Raw genomic sequence first — 13,555 nt, 5'->3', positions numbered from 1 at the left:
TTTTAAAGACATTAAAAAAAAATAAATTGTGTTAGCATACAATAGGTTTATCATCACTTTAAAAAAGAAATTAATGAACAAGTGTTAATAAGTAGTTTTTCTATCTTTGAATACAATCAGTGTCAATAGATACTTTCCACATAAACAGATTTTTCTGGGGTCCTCAATAATTTTTGAGTGTACAGGTATCCTGAGACCAAAGCATTTGAGAACCCTTGCCTTCAATTATGGCAGAGCTACATGTTAGACCCAACTGGGACCATTGAGTGAGCTCTTAGAACACAGCAATCTCCTTCCAGATATGGTCTATGAGAAAATAAGATACCTTTATTTTGTTTGAGCTGCTTGTGTATTGGGGCCACTTTGCTATAGCATCTTCACCCATATTTGAAATAATATATTAATATTAGTCTAGAAATTGATCTAATGTACACAATTAGAATCATTATTTCCCTTTAAGCTTTCATCAATGTCCCCAGATTGAGCTTGTATATCTGGACTCTTTCTCAGGAAGAGCCTGGATAGTTGACCAATGACTTTTTTCTTAATTTTTTAGGCAAAATCATTGTTGGGCTGCTTGTTCTTCCTAACATATCAAGTCAGTTGTCCTTTTCATGAGGGACCTCTGGATTCTTAAATGGTGGAATTTTTAAGAAGTAAACTGCCCATGTCCATATTCTGGGATCTCTTTTGCATAAGGTTTTAATCTTCATTCTGTCTTTGTTCTCTTAATGTCAATGTGTTTGGCCTCGTTATTATGGTAATAATATTTTTTTTTTCTGAAACAACAATGAAGACATGTGTTTTTCCAAGTCTGGGGTCTAATCCAGGACCATGGAAGAATACTTGAATGTGAAACTTTCTGGAAAATTCATCATTGTTCATCATGTTTATAATAAAAGTCCCTAGAATACGAAAATCACATTTCACTAATTTCCCTTTACTAGACTTTCTGGAAACCTTTCCAAATTCCATAGCATAGACTGATTTTTCTAGCCTCTGCGTCTTCTACAGCGGTTATTTCTCAGTTAATTATGTTGGCACATCCCGTCACTGACTCACCTTTGGTTGTCTTGTTTCCTGGCTCTACGTGTGTGATCTGTCTCTCCAGTGTGGTAGTGATGTGCCCAGGGGTGTCAGTCATCATTTATTTATCTTGTGTCTGGGTAGCCTATAGTGCGTGTGTGCGTGAGTGTTCAGTCGTGTCTGAATCTTCGTGACCCCATGGACTGCAGACCACCAGGCTCCTCTGTCCATGGAATTCTCCAGGCAAGAATACTGGAGTGGGTTGCTATTTCCTCCTCCAGCAGATCTTCCCAACCCAGGGATCGCGTCTCTTGCGTCTCCTGCATTGGCAGGTGGATTCTTTAACACTGTGCCATGTATCCTATAGAGTCCAAAGTTAGTAATGAAGCTGAATTAAACAGGCTCGGATGTCATTTCCTTTCCTCACTGAGTAGCAAAAGAGACACCTCGAGGCAAGGAACCCTGAGTGGAGCTGTCAGGTGCGTGTGGTGTGCTTTCTGGGACAGTAAGAAAATTCCCCCGCCCTGCCTACAGATTTCTGCCCCTATCTTCCCCTCCACATTTGCACAGAGATGCCTAATAGCAACTTTCTGAGAAACTGTTAGGCTGAAAATAGAGTGAGGTGTTTTTCTTTTAAACTTCTTTATTGAGGTATGATTGACATACAAAAGGCTATAGATATGTAAGGTATGCAGCTTGTTACGTTTGGAGATAAGTATGCACCTTAGGAAACCAAAGTCACTGTTAGGAACAAGGTATTTAAAATGCAGATATCTATCAGCAGGGGCAAGATAATGGCTTACACTCACAATTCCTGACTGGTTCTTTTCTAGAAAAAATTAGTGGAGGGTGGAAAATGAATAGAATGTCTGAGATGAAAAAATATGCTAAAAAGGAAAGCAATGACCTGATTTATACTTTAACGGGTCAGCTCTGGTCTGGACTAGCAGACTGAAGAATCGGAGGATATATCCTTGAGTTAGAATTAGATGTGGCTGAGACTCTCTTCTAGGAAATGCCTGGCCCAAATCTTAACTCTCTTATTACAAACCATGTGACCTTAGGAAAAATACTTCATTTCTCTGGGTCTGAGAACTCCTACTTAGCTAATGAGATTACTTCTTGGCTTATTGTCAAGATTAAACAAGTGTCTAATAAATATTAACTATCGGAGGGCCCTTTTCTTAGTTTAAACCATCCTCACTGTAAGTAAAAATAAACCTGTTCTCTCAGGAATGATGTGGGAGGTGAGGGGTGGGGCTGATGCCTGAGAGATTGCTGTTTCTTCCCTAAATGCTTTCTTACTGGGGCAGTGGTCCTCTGACTTTTGGAACAGAGAAGTTGCTTTTTGTTTTCCTGAAGGTTTGAAATTGCCAGGATGTAAATATGAGGGGAGATGTGGATAGTGAAAAATGTCTGAGCAGGTTGAAGTGAATATGGGGAGGATGGTACTGATGTCTATGAGAGTGATCTTGCCCCAGAAAGGGGTTTGCCCACCTAGAATGAGCCACACTTGACCCTTGAAAAACATGGGTTTCAATTGCAAGGATCCATGCATATGTTGATATTTTTTTGTCAATAGTGAATACTACAGTCCTATGTGATCCTGGTTGGTTAAATCCAAAGATGTAGAACTATGGATGTAGGAGGCCAACTGTAAGTTATACTTGGATGTATACTCTGGCTGCAGAGGGTCAGCACCCCTAAGACCTCTTTATTGTTCAAGGGTCAACTGTGGTTCCTTGACTCCTGGGAATTCCACCAAGCTGTGGAAAGGAGGCTAACCCTGGAAGAAAGATAGGTATAAGCTTATTCCCACTTTAGAATAAAGCCCAGTGAACTGACTTGAAGGAAAGTCATGCAGACGAACTCCAAGGCAAGTGCTCTTTTGATAACTATGCTGCCTTTCCTGCACACTTCAGAAATGAACTGAACAGTAAAAGTGCTGAAATCCAAAGAATATTCTAGAAATCCATGTGAAATCTCTCAGAATTAGATTTGACCTCTAATGTAGGGTGGGGTGACCTTTTAAATAGTTTAGAAATCTAATGTTTATGTTACATCAAATTTTTCATAGATCTCACCTCCTCTGAAGACACAGCACTTCCTGCCAGCTCCCAAAACACCCTTGAAGTGGTGGGCATCGTGACTCACAGTCAGGTAAACATTCCTTTGAGACACATATCAGCAGATTTGTTATTCCATTACTGTCCAAACAGTGGAAAACCTCAGGAGGTAAAATCGGATTCATGTTGAAGAATTCAGTCTCACCTGTTTTCTTTTATTCAAATCAAACTTTTAAAACATTCACTTTGGGGAGTTCATTTTTGCTCCCAATAAGGGATAAGGGAAAGATGTGTGGCAAGTCTCAGTCTTTGGAGTCAAGCCTTATTCTGGAACTGTTTCATTTGGAAGCCACACCTAACTCCCAGCAATGAAATCATCTGACATAAACCACGACCTGCTTGCAGGTGTGGAAAAGGAAGGAGATGGCATAAAGTGGCATCAAACAGCACAGTGTATAAGGGTAATCAACAGAATTCTATAAAATGCCCATTAGCTACTTAGGGTGGAAAAATGGCTTGCTTACAGTGGAAACTGGTAACATGGGTCAATAAAATGGTCAGAATCATATACCTTAGCCATAAAGCTCATGTCATGAAATCATGGCCAATGACCAGACTCTTATACATGATTTCCTGAACTAATCTGTAAATAGTATAAAGTACTATAATATCTGTAGTGTAAGTTGGATGAAGGGAACATATATTTTATGTCAACCATAGAAGCTAAAGGTACTAGTACACAGTGAGAGTCAATTACATATGCATTGATTGATTTCATGGTTTGTTAAAATGCTGCAAATGTTTGAGTAGCCCCCCAATTTTAATTTTTTTAGTTTGCCGAGTAAAAGATTTTCTTTTATGTATTCATTAATTTAATAAATACTTAAAGTATCTAAACCAAGCACTAACTCCGATCCTTACTGGTTGATTAAACTTTGGCAGTTACCTAACCTTTCTGCCTCAGTTTCCTCATATGTAAAATCAAAGAACCTTTAGTACTTAACCTCCTAAGGTTGTTGCAGCTATTAAATGAATGAATACCTATGAAGTGCTTAGAATATTGTCTCAGTGGTAGGAGACACATCTGTTAAGTTGTTGCATACTAAATTACCCTAAAGTTTAGGGGCTTAAAACAACACATTTATTATCTCATAATTTTTGTGGATCAGGAATCTGAGCTTGGTTTAAGATGAGTCTTCTACTTTTCAGGCTGAAATCAGGGTGTCCCCTGGGTTGTCACTGCAAGGCTCAGCTCTGGGAAAACCTGCTTCCAAGCTCGTATGTGTATTTGTTGGCAGGATTTAGTTCCTCCATAGCTGTTGGCCAGTGATTGCCCTCAGTTCTCTGCCATTTGGGTCTTTCCAACATGGCAACTTGGTTTGTCAAAGCATGCAACATGAGAAGTCAAGAGATTAGAATCAGCAAGCAAGCTGCAGTTCATAGCTTTTTACAACCTAATTAGGTAAGTGATCTTTCATCACTCTTGCCTTATTTATTGATTAGACATGAGTCACTAGGCCCAGCCCACACTTAAGGAGATGGAATTACACAATTCTAGTGTGACTGTCAGGGGTCAGTGATCATTGGAGTTCATGTTAGAAGCTGCCTACCATGATGGTGAACAATACAAATTTGAGGATTACATGCTTATTGGGGGAGACAGACGTTAAAAAGAATTCTAGAATAAGATAGCAATTAGACATTGTGATAAGCACTATGAATTGGAAACACAATGTTTGATGACAAATTACAATCTTGATATCTGTTTTGAGTTGGTATTTTTCAAATGAAGACATCTTTGAGGAAATAATTTTTAGTTTCAGATGTGAAGGATGAGTGAAGTGAGTCAAGAGTGGAGTCAGGAAAAAGGTGAGCCCTTCAGAAGAGTGAACAGATGGTGTGTAGGCCCTTGAGGGAGGGGAGCACCGAGAGTTGGCCCCTCCATGTGGCTTGGGATTATTTTCTCTGCACATGGCTAGTTTCTGGGATACAGTGCTCCAAGAGAAGAAAATAGAAGCAGCAGCTACCAGGTCAACTTAACAGGCATCCCTTCCTCTGTATTATATTGATCAAAGCAGTTACAAACCTATATCAGACTCAAGGGGTACCAAGCTCTGCTTTTTGATGGGAGGAGGAGCATGCTTATATCAGAACAGAAGAGTTGTTTGGAACTCTCCAGGACAAAGAGCCACATCTGGCGATTTTAGTAAGAGTCATTTATTTTCAAGTTAAATATCAGATAAGAAGAAAGAAAGCAAAGAAATCATGTGTGGGTCCCTCTCTGAGACCCTTGGGTAGGTTGGGAAGTGAGACTTAGAGGGATGCCTGGAAGAAGACGGGGGTGAGGAGAAGACTTTAAAGTGATGTTTTGTGTTTTAGGGACTGGTCCTCTGGAGGGGGTCATAATAGAAGTAGGCTGGTGGATGAAACACATTTCTGAGAGATGGAAAAGGAAGGAATTCAGAATACATATTTGGGGGAATTGAGCTTTGATGGGAGAAAATTTTCCATTGTCACAGGAAAAAAGGATACAAGTGGTGTTGAAGGCTGACTTTTCATTAGTGTTGGGGACCCCAGGTAGTGTAGACAGCAACACACAGCAAAGTGGGAGTACTCTGAGTGCTGAGACATTATAGGGAAGAGAGGAAGAGGGCTGTTGCCACAGATGTGGCTGGACCCAATCCAAGGAAAAATTTTTTTTTAGTTAGTGTGTTGTTACCTTAAGAGATTGTTTCATTTCAGGGTTTATTCTTGTTTTATCAGCTGAACAGGGAACAGCACAAGAAACGTTGTGTCACTTGCTTGTTTTGCTTGTCTCTATTAGCTTTCTTTTTAAGTTAAACTAAGTGAACTTAAGACAGGAAACATTCATATCAGAAGCAGAAGGACCCCTCACCCCAGTGAGAGGAAATATATCACTGGGTTGCAGATCAGCTCTGTCTTGAGGTTTGATTGAACATTTGTATAAGAAACACTTATAAGAAAAACTGTGATATTGTTTACAGCCCATTATTTCTTATGTAGGACCATGCATCGTTTACTCTTTCTGAATTTTGTTCTCAGGAGACTTTTCTTTTGAAGAGGTTGGCCTGTTTCATTTGCTGGATGATGAAAATGCTGAATCGATCACTTTTTCTTTAGCTACCCTGCTTTTCCCTGCATGTCAGGAGCTCAGACTTAAACTTTAGGGCTGCACCACAGTATTAATTGATGGTGAGGGCATAGCACAGATTTTTAAATTTTCTCTCTCTAAACCACAGTTTGTTCATCTTTCAAATGAGATAACTTTGGAGCCTACCTCTTAGGATTATTTTAAGGAGTAAATGAGTTAATACATGTGAAGTACTTAAAATTACTGCTTGGCATTTGACTGTTAATTCTATTGGTCTCAACTGTATCCTTAAATTTACAGTGATTGATTTGCAAATATGTAAATACCCAGTTTTCTGTGCTCACATGTTTTTTTTTTTTTTTAGGTATCTCTCTAGCTTCTGCAGAGACTAGAATAGGTGATTTCTAAGAAATTATCCAGTTCTTTGATCTCATATATTTTATGGCTCTTCTCTAAGGAGGTGTGGATAAATAATATATACTCAAGGCAACATATATATGAGTAGCTCTGACTTAACACCTAGGGACTCGAACTGGAGAGTGGATGTTAAAACTTGTGATATACTTCTCACTGTAAACTTTTTTTCTGCCTGATTTGAATGGATGGTCTGAACAAACAAAGGGTTTATTGGCTCATGTTATCTTGGAAAAGGCAGGATAAGAAGGCTTCAACATTTTTGACCTGTAGGGACATAGGAGGGGGGATCTACAAATATAACAAACAGATCTATATATATAACAAATGCTTTACATCAGCATGAGAAAAAATAGACCCAAGGGGATACACAATACTTGAGGAACCCGGTAATCTTACTTAAACATGTACTTACCCAGTCACTTAAACCTGGTGTCATGAGATAATCATTTTTTTATTCAAACAAAGTTGATGGGCAGTTTCCTATAATGTTGTAGAGAGAATGGATATATTAAGTAGACGACTGGAATAGATAAACTCTCATATCCTTCCAAGTCTTAATATTCCTAGTTTTATGATCTTGTCCTCAGAGCATTGGGTCTGGATTTTCTCCACTCAGTGCAATGGTCTCATTTGTGATTAGGTGAGTCATTTTGATTTCATCATGGGGCTAGGTGTCAGGGCATTCCAAACAAAGGCAATCAGACTTTCCCCTGTATATACTAAATTAATCCCTCTGAGGCCAACTTAACTGTTGCTCTAAGATTTGGCTCTAAGTGTGCATTCTTTCAGATCACGGTATGGGTTTTTTCCCCCCTGTATTTGTAACTCTATTATAAAAAGGGTTATCAAACTCTGCTTAAGGGTTGGGTAGGTTCAGTGTACTTCTGCGTGAAATCAGGGATTTTTTTCTTTCATTTTTCATCTAGCTTGGCCTGAAAGACAAATATACCAGAGGGATTTCTTCTATCTGAAGTTTCAGGAATTCACTGGCTACCACCCAAGGCTTTAAATCAGACTAAAGTCTCTTTACTAGATTTGATGTTTCATTTGTACTGTTATGATTATGTGGGTGTATGCTCGAAGTTTAGGGCATGAGTATGAGAGGAGGAAGGCAGTTATCTAGAGTCTAAGGTGTGGGCAATGTGAGATGCTCTCCTTATACCCTGAATATGCCAGAATGAAACTCACTCTGTAAGAAAGAAATGGGATGCTGTAAATACACTTCTCTTTCATCAGTTCAGTCTCTCAGTCGTGTCCAACTTGTTGTGACCCCATGGACTGCAGCACGCCATGCTTCCCTGTCCTTCACCATCTCCCGGAGCTTGCTCAAACTCATGTCCATTGAGTTGGGGATGCCATCCAACCATCTCGTCCTCTGTTGTCCCCTTCTCCTCCTGCCTTCAATCTTTCCCAGCACCAGGGTCTTTTCTAATGACTTGGCTTCTCACATCAGGTGGCTAAAATATTGGCCTTTCAGCTTCAGCATCAGTCATTCCAATGAATATTCAGGACTGATTTCCTTTAGGATGGACTGGTTGGATCTCCTTGCTGTCCAAGAAACTCTCAAGAGTCTTCTCTAACACCACAGTTCAAAAGCACAGTTCACTCTCATACTGATCCTGTATTTGAAATATGCAGATGCACAGTCACCCCAGTCTCATGACTCAGAAGACCCCTGATTTAGCTGTGCCCAGCATCCTGAGAGATGTTGAGTATTACATGAATACTAGACTAGTAGATAATCACTGCCAAGGACTGCTTATGATCTATCATTGATAATCAAAATCTGTCTGGGCTTTCCTTTTAGTACTTGATAATGTCAAACTTGCTAGGAAAAATTGGCAAAAATGTAAGAATTTTGGGTTGATTCTCTTTAATGTGCGTTTTACTAGGCTATCTGGTTTTTTTTTTTTTTTATTGTAGACAATCTTACATTGATCTCTAATGGTTTAAACTATATGCTGGATACATTTCAATGGCAAAAACTTGTCTTCATTAACTCTTTTATATTAATATCTTAGTTTCTTCCCAAGAGGAGTCAAAAGTGACTAATGTCTTGAGACTCTTTGATTGACTAAAAAATATGATTTAGTTCCAAGTGCTAAAAAGGATTAAAGAAGGCAATTTAAGTTTTTATTTAACACTTCACAAAATTGACAGTCTCCATTGGGCCAGCTTCAAAATGGGGGTGAAGGGCAGGGAGCTTTTAAGATAAAGAAAGAAGAACAAGGAAGAGAAAAACAGAAAATATCTGGTTAGCTGGAGCCACGTAGTCAATCTGTTTGGATGTTTGTGGTGAGAAGGAATAAAGAAATAAGTATAGAGCCCAGAGTAAGCTTGGCCTTTGGGAATTGGCTGACCAGATAATAGTGCATTTCTGGTCAAGCAGAGCATTTAATTGGACATGAAAGCTAAAGGGGAAAAAAAAGAAACTAAGTTTCGATTTGCAGCAGAAGCTCCATCTTGGGCCTAGAGAGTAATTTAAACACAGGTAATACATTAAAAATTGGACTTTCAGCTTCTATTTCTTCAGGTTATCCTAGGTGGTCTAGCAAGTGTGGCATGCAGCTGCACACTTTCCTCCCAGGGCAGAGTTGGTATGTCAAAAAGAAGGGTCAGTGAGAGGGCAAGAGGCAGAGAAGAGGCCCAGGTGAGCAGGCAGGATCTGCTTTCCCTGGGCCTAACACATCGTTTGCTTGGTGTATGTGGCGGTTAGTGGTGGCCACCTGGTAGACACTGATTGATGAATGACTGTATGAAAGCTGAATTAATCTGGACAGACAAGTTGGGTTAGCCCTAAATCTCCCCTTCTGTTTGCTTGGGAAAGCTAAATTCAATCCAGCTGTTCTTCAGACTGCCAAGCCACTTTCAAGCAAGTTCCTTTCTATTTCTTTCATTTCTATTTATTCCCCCCTTGGGTGCTGAAGAAGTAAATGCTTCACCAATTATTTATTCTTTATAAGAGTTGGCTCTTTGTACTTGACATTTTCTTAATTGTTCACATTCTGCATATTTGCTTATTTTCCCTGATGCTGTTCCATTCCCAGTAACATCTTATTATGCGACTCTAGCGATGAAAGTGCAGGGAGATTTCCTATCCAGGCCTTCTTATTTGTCCTTTCTGCATGTCTCTGTTACAAATTTCCCCAAATGCCAATTTTCATAACTAAGCTGAGCACACCATTGGCTTTGAAGTTTGAAGGTGTCATAGCTCCTGCATTTAGAACAAGCTGTTCCAAAAATTCATGTTTGTGCATGCTAAGTCACTTCAATCATGTCTGACTCTGTGCGACCCCATGGACTGTAGCCTGCCAGGCTTCTTTGTCTATGGGGATTCTCCAGGCAACAATGGAATAGGTTGCCATGTCCTCCTCCAGGGGATCTTCCCAACCCAGGGATCGAACCTGTGCCTCTTATGTTTCCTGCATTGGCAGGTGGATTCTTCACCACTAGTTCAACCTGGGAAACCCTGTAGAAATTCATACTGATGTACCACTCAGCTCTTTCTAGAAACTGCTTTTAGAATAGTTGTCTGTCAAGATTCACTGATCTAATGTGACACGTGACCAGCAGGTGAGAACGTATCTGCGGGTGAATTCATACATGAGCTGCAGTGGGCTGACCCGCCTCCTGGCACCACTAGGTGATACAGGATATGATCATAGGAATAAAGAAGGAAGTTCAGAAAAGCTGAACCAGAGCACCCCCTGCAACTCCAGCCTTCAGTCAGCCAAACTTAGGAAGAAAATCCATTAGCATTAGAGTCAGTTTTAGGAAAAAGAAAAAAAAGGCAAAAAACCAACCAACAGTCTATTCTATAATGCTATTCATTTTGATGTCTTCCAATTCTTGTTCACATACTACTACTGTTTTTAAAACAGAAATGATTATAAGATGTATACAACTTTAAATTGTTTTTTTTTTTACTTTATACCATTGCTTTCTTTGTCATATCATGTATAATTTACCTTGTTTCTGCCCTCATTTGTCATGCATTTCCCTTTCTTCTTAAATATTAGCTAATATTATTTCTACTTTAAACTTCTGAATTGTTTTGCAGCCCAATGTACAAAGGCAACCAAAACACAGCCATACTCACATTTCCTCTTTCCCTTCTCTTGCCCCTCTCCATTTCCCCCCCTTCCCCTCCTCTTCCACCTCTCCACCACCTCCCTTCTCTCTTCTTCCCTCACCTCTCCTCCGTTTCCCATCTCCGTCTCTCTTTCTGGTACAACTGAATTGATTTAATAAACCATCCTCTTAAGTTAGTAAGAAAAATATCATAATTTATCTAGACATGGCCCTTATTTTATGACCTTTCTTTACCTCATCCCCAGACCTGGGTTCCACTGACAAAATATCCTTATGTTCAGATGGTTCTTTGGAGGTATTCCTTGACTAGTCAGATGCTTCTGTGTTCTTAAGGCAAGTCTTTCCTCCTTTTCTGAAAAAAGGAAATTTCCTCATATTTTCCACATTCATTTTGTTGTCCTGGTTTCAGTGATAAATGCAGAGCAGTGGTTCTCAAATTTTAGTGTTCTTGTTATCACTTGGAGGCTTGTTAAAACAGATTCCTGGACCCCACCCTCAGAATCTCTCATTTAGTAGATCTTGGGTGGGCCCAACAACTAGTATTTCCTGGTGATATTGGTCATGATGATCAACCACTCTTTGAGAACTGCCTCATTCCAGGAGTTCGTTCTATTTTTTTTTTTTTTTTTTGTCAAAGCATAGGTACTGGAGATTATTTAAGGGAGAGTGACTTGCCTCAGGCCAGAAACCCAAGGTTTTACTGTGTGTGTGTGTGTGTGTGTGTGTGTGCGTGTGTGTGTGTGTGTGTAGACGTGTGTGATTCTGAGTCTGAAAGGTACCTCTGCCATCAAAAACCATCTAACTACTCATCAGTCCTGGGAAGAGTTATGTGCTTTTATTTAGCAAAGAGGTCAGGTCTTTTTATTAATAAGTTGTAAGTAAGACCCTTGGAGAATAAAATGGCAACTCATTCCAGTATTCTTGCCTGGAGAATTTCCTGGACAGAGGAGCCAGGAGGGCTACAGTCCTTAGGGTCACAAGAGTCGTACACTACTTAGCGACTAAACCACTAAATCACCAAGTGAGACCCTACCACGACTCTATAAGAAAGTCCAAAAAATTCATGGCATACAATGTGGAATGTCATTATTTCCATGTTAATAAAAGAGCTGTGGAAAGTTAACTGGTCTAGTAGGAGCCTATAGCAGTTGGCCTCATATTTAAACATATGTTAATTGCAGGCCAATTATCTGTAACATTTTAGTTACCTCTAATCCTTGGTCTCTTCAGACTGGAGAAATCAAAATAAAACTTTTTAGATGTGTAATGCAGAAGATCAGCTGATTTGGGGCTTTGGGCTAGCAATGGAAAACACAGAGGGAGGAGCAATATTAGACTTTCAGCAAGACAGTGAAAAATGTTGTTTAGGGAAAGTCACAGACCCCTCTCCTCCTTCCTTTTTCTAGTTCTTTCTTTCTACAGACATTTGTTGCAATGTTGAAAAAGTGAACATAAGCTTAACATAGGGCCAGGTACATAGTGAAAGTGAAAGTCACCCAGTTGTGTCCAACTCTTTGCGACCCCATGGACCATACAGTACACAGAATTATCCAGGGCAGAATACTGGAGTGGGTTCAGTTGTGTCCAACTCTGTGCGACCCCATAGATGGCAGCCCACCAGGCTCCCCCATCCCTGGGATTCCCCAGGCAAGAACACTGGAATGGGTTGCCATTTCCTTCTCTAATGCATGAAAGTAAAAAGTGAAAGTGAAGTCGCTCAGTCGTGTCTGACTCCTAGTGACCCCATGGACTGCAGCCTACCAGGCTCCTCCGTCCATGGGATTTTCCAGGCAAGAGCACTGGAGTGGGTTGCCATTGCCTTCTCTGACTGGAGTGGGTAGCCATTCCCTTCTCCAGAGGATCTTCCCAACCCAGGGGTTGAACCTAAGTGTTCAATAAATACTTGCTAGATAAAGAAGAGAATGAATGAAATGAGGAGGATGTGAAGTTTTGTGGGAGTGAAGAATTAGGTGATGATACTGCTGCTTAGTGTCATTTTCAAGGCCCAAGGATCCTCTGGTTTCCTCTGGTCCTGCCGCTGATACTACTACAGAAATATTATCCCACATGTGGGGTTTAGATAAAAGTGTATAGCGCAGGTCATCCTGAGAGCATGACATGGTAGGCTGTTAACCATCATTAACATCTCAGTGTGAATTTGTGTTTCCCATCAAATGTGATATGACTGGGGCATTTTTTGGAGAAAGGGAGCTCTGGATGCTTAGGAGGGAGGGTGAATTTTTGGCTTGGGGCATTTGCTGAGCAGGCTGCCCCTAGTGCCCAGGCTCATAGAAAAAGGACAATCAGAGAGGGACAGAAGGTAGACTAGGCAGGGGAGAGGAGTGATAAAATCTGCCTACCTCTCAGGGATCAGCCCTGCTCTTAGGATTCTTTATGCCAAGAATCATCAAATCACCTAGAGGCCTTTCATTGAAATATGGGCTGCTGGCTCCATCCTCAGGCATTCTGATTCAGTGCCTTCAGAGATACTAAATTTACTTTTCAAACAAGTTCCCAGATGATGCTGTCTGAGCACCACAATTTGAGACCCATCACTTTAGTCATTTCTGTGTGCAGTGCAAACTTCTCAGTTAATCTTTTATCTCTAGTAATAAACGTAAGGAGATTAGAAATGACTGTAATATACTTTAAAGAAATATGTTTAAATTTTTAAAATTTATTTTTTATTGGCAAGTAATTGCTTCCCAGTTGGCTCATGGGTAAAGAATCTGCCTGCCAATGCAGGAGACACTGATTCGATCCCTGGGTCATGAAGATCCCCTGGAAAAGGAAATGGCAACCCACTCCAGTATTCTTGCCTGGGAAATCCTATGGACAGAAG

The 13,555-nt window shown here is 40.2% G+C and overlaps 1 long non-coding RNA gene across 20 annotated transcripts in view; it reads left to right on the top strand.

Moving 5' to 3' along the window:
* LOC129658989 (uncharacterized) overlaps nucleotides 1-13,555 on the top strand; it is a 353,230-nt gene that overhangs the window by 141,747 nt on the left and 197,928 nt on the right. For 10 of the 20 annotated variants that reach the window (XR_008717703.1, XR_008717708.1, XR_008717699.1 and 7 more), the window contains exons 4-6: nucleotides 3,104-3,186; nucleotides 4,302-4,554; nucleotides 6,569-6,664. This is a non-coding gene — a long non-coding RNA (uncharacterized LOC129658989). The remainder of the gene's footprint in view (nucleotides 1-3,103; nucleotides 3,187-4,301; nucleotides 4,555-6,568; nucleotides 6,665-13,555) is intronic. The other 10 variants (XR_008717702.1, XR_008717707.1, XR_008717700.1 and 7 more) reach the window with 3 other exon arrangements.

The sequence above is a fragment of the Bubalus kerabau genome, chromosome 8 (genome assembly GCF_029407905.1).
Source record: "Bubalus kerabau isolate K-KA32 ecotype Philippines breed swamp buffalo chromosome 8, PCC_UOA_SB_1v2, whole genome shotgun sequence".
Taxonomy (NCBI): domain Eukaryota; kingdom Metazoa; phylum Chordata; class Mammalia; order Artiodactyla; family Bovidae; genus Bubalus; species Bubalus kerabau.
Note: the sequence above shows the minus strand (reverse complement) of the source record. Positions and strands in the feature narration are given on the sequence as shown.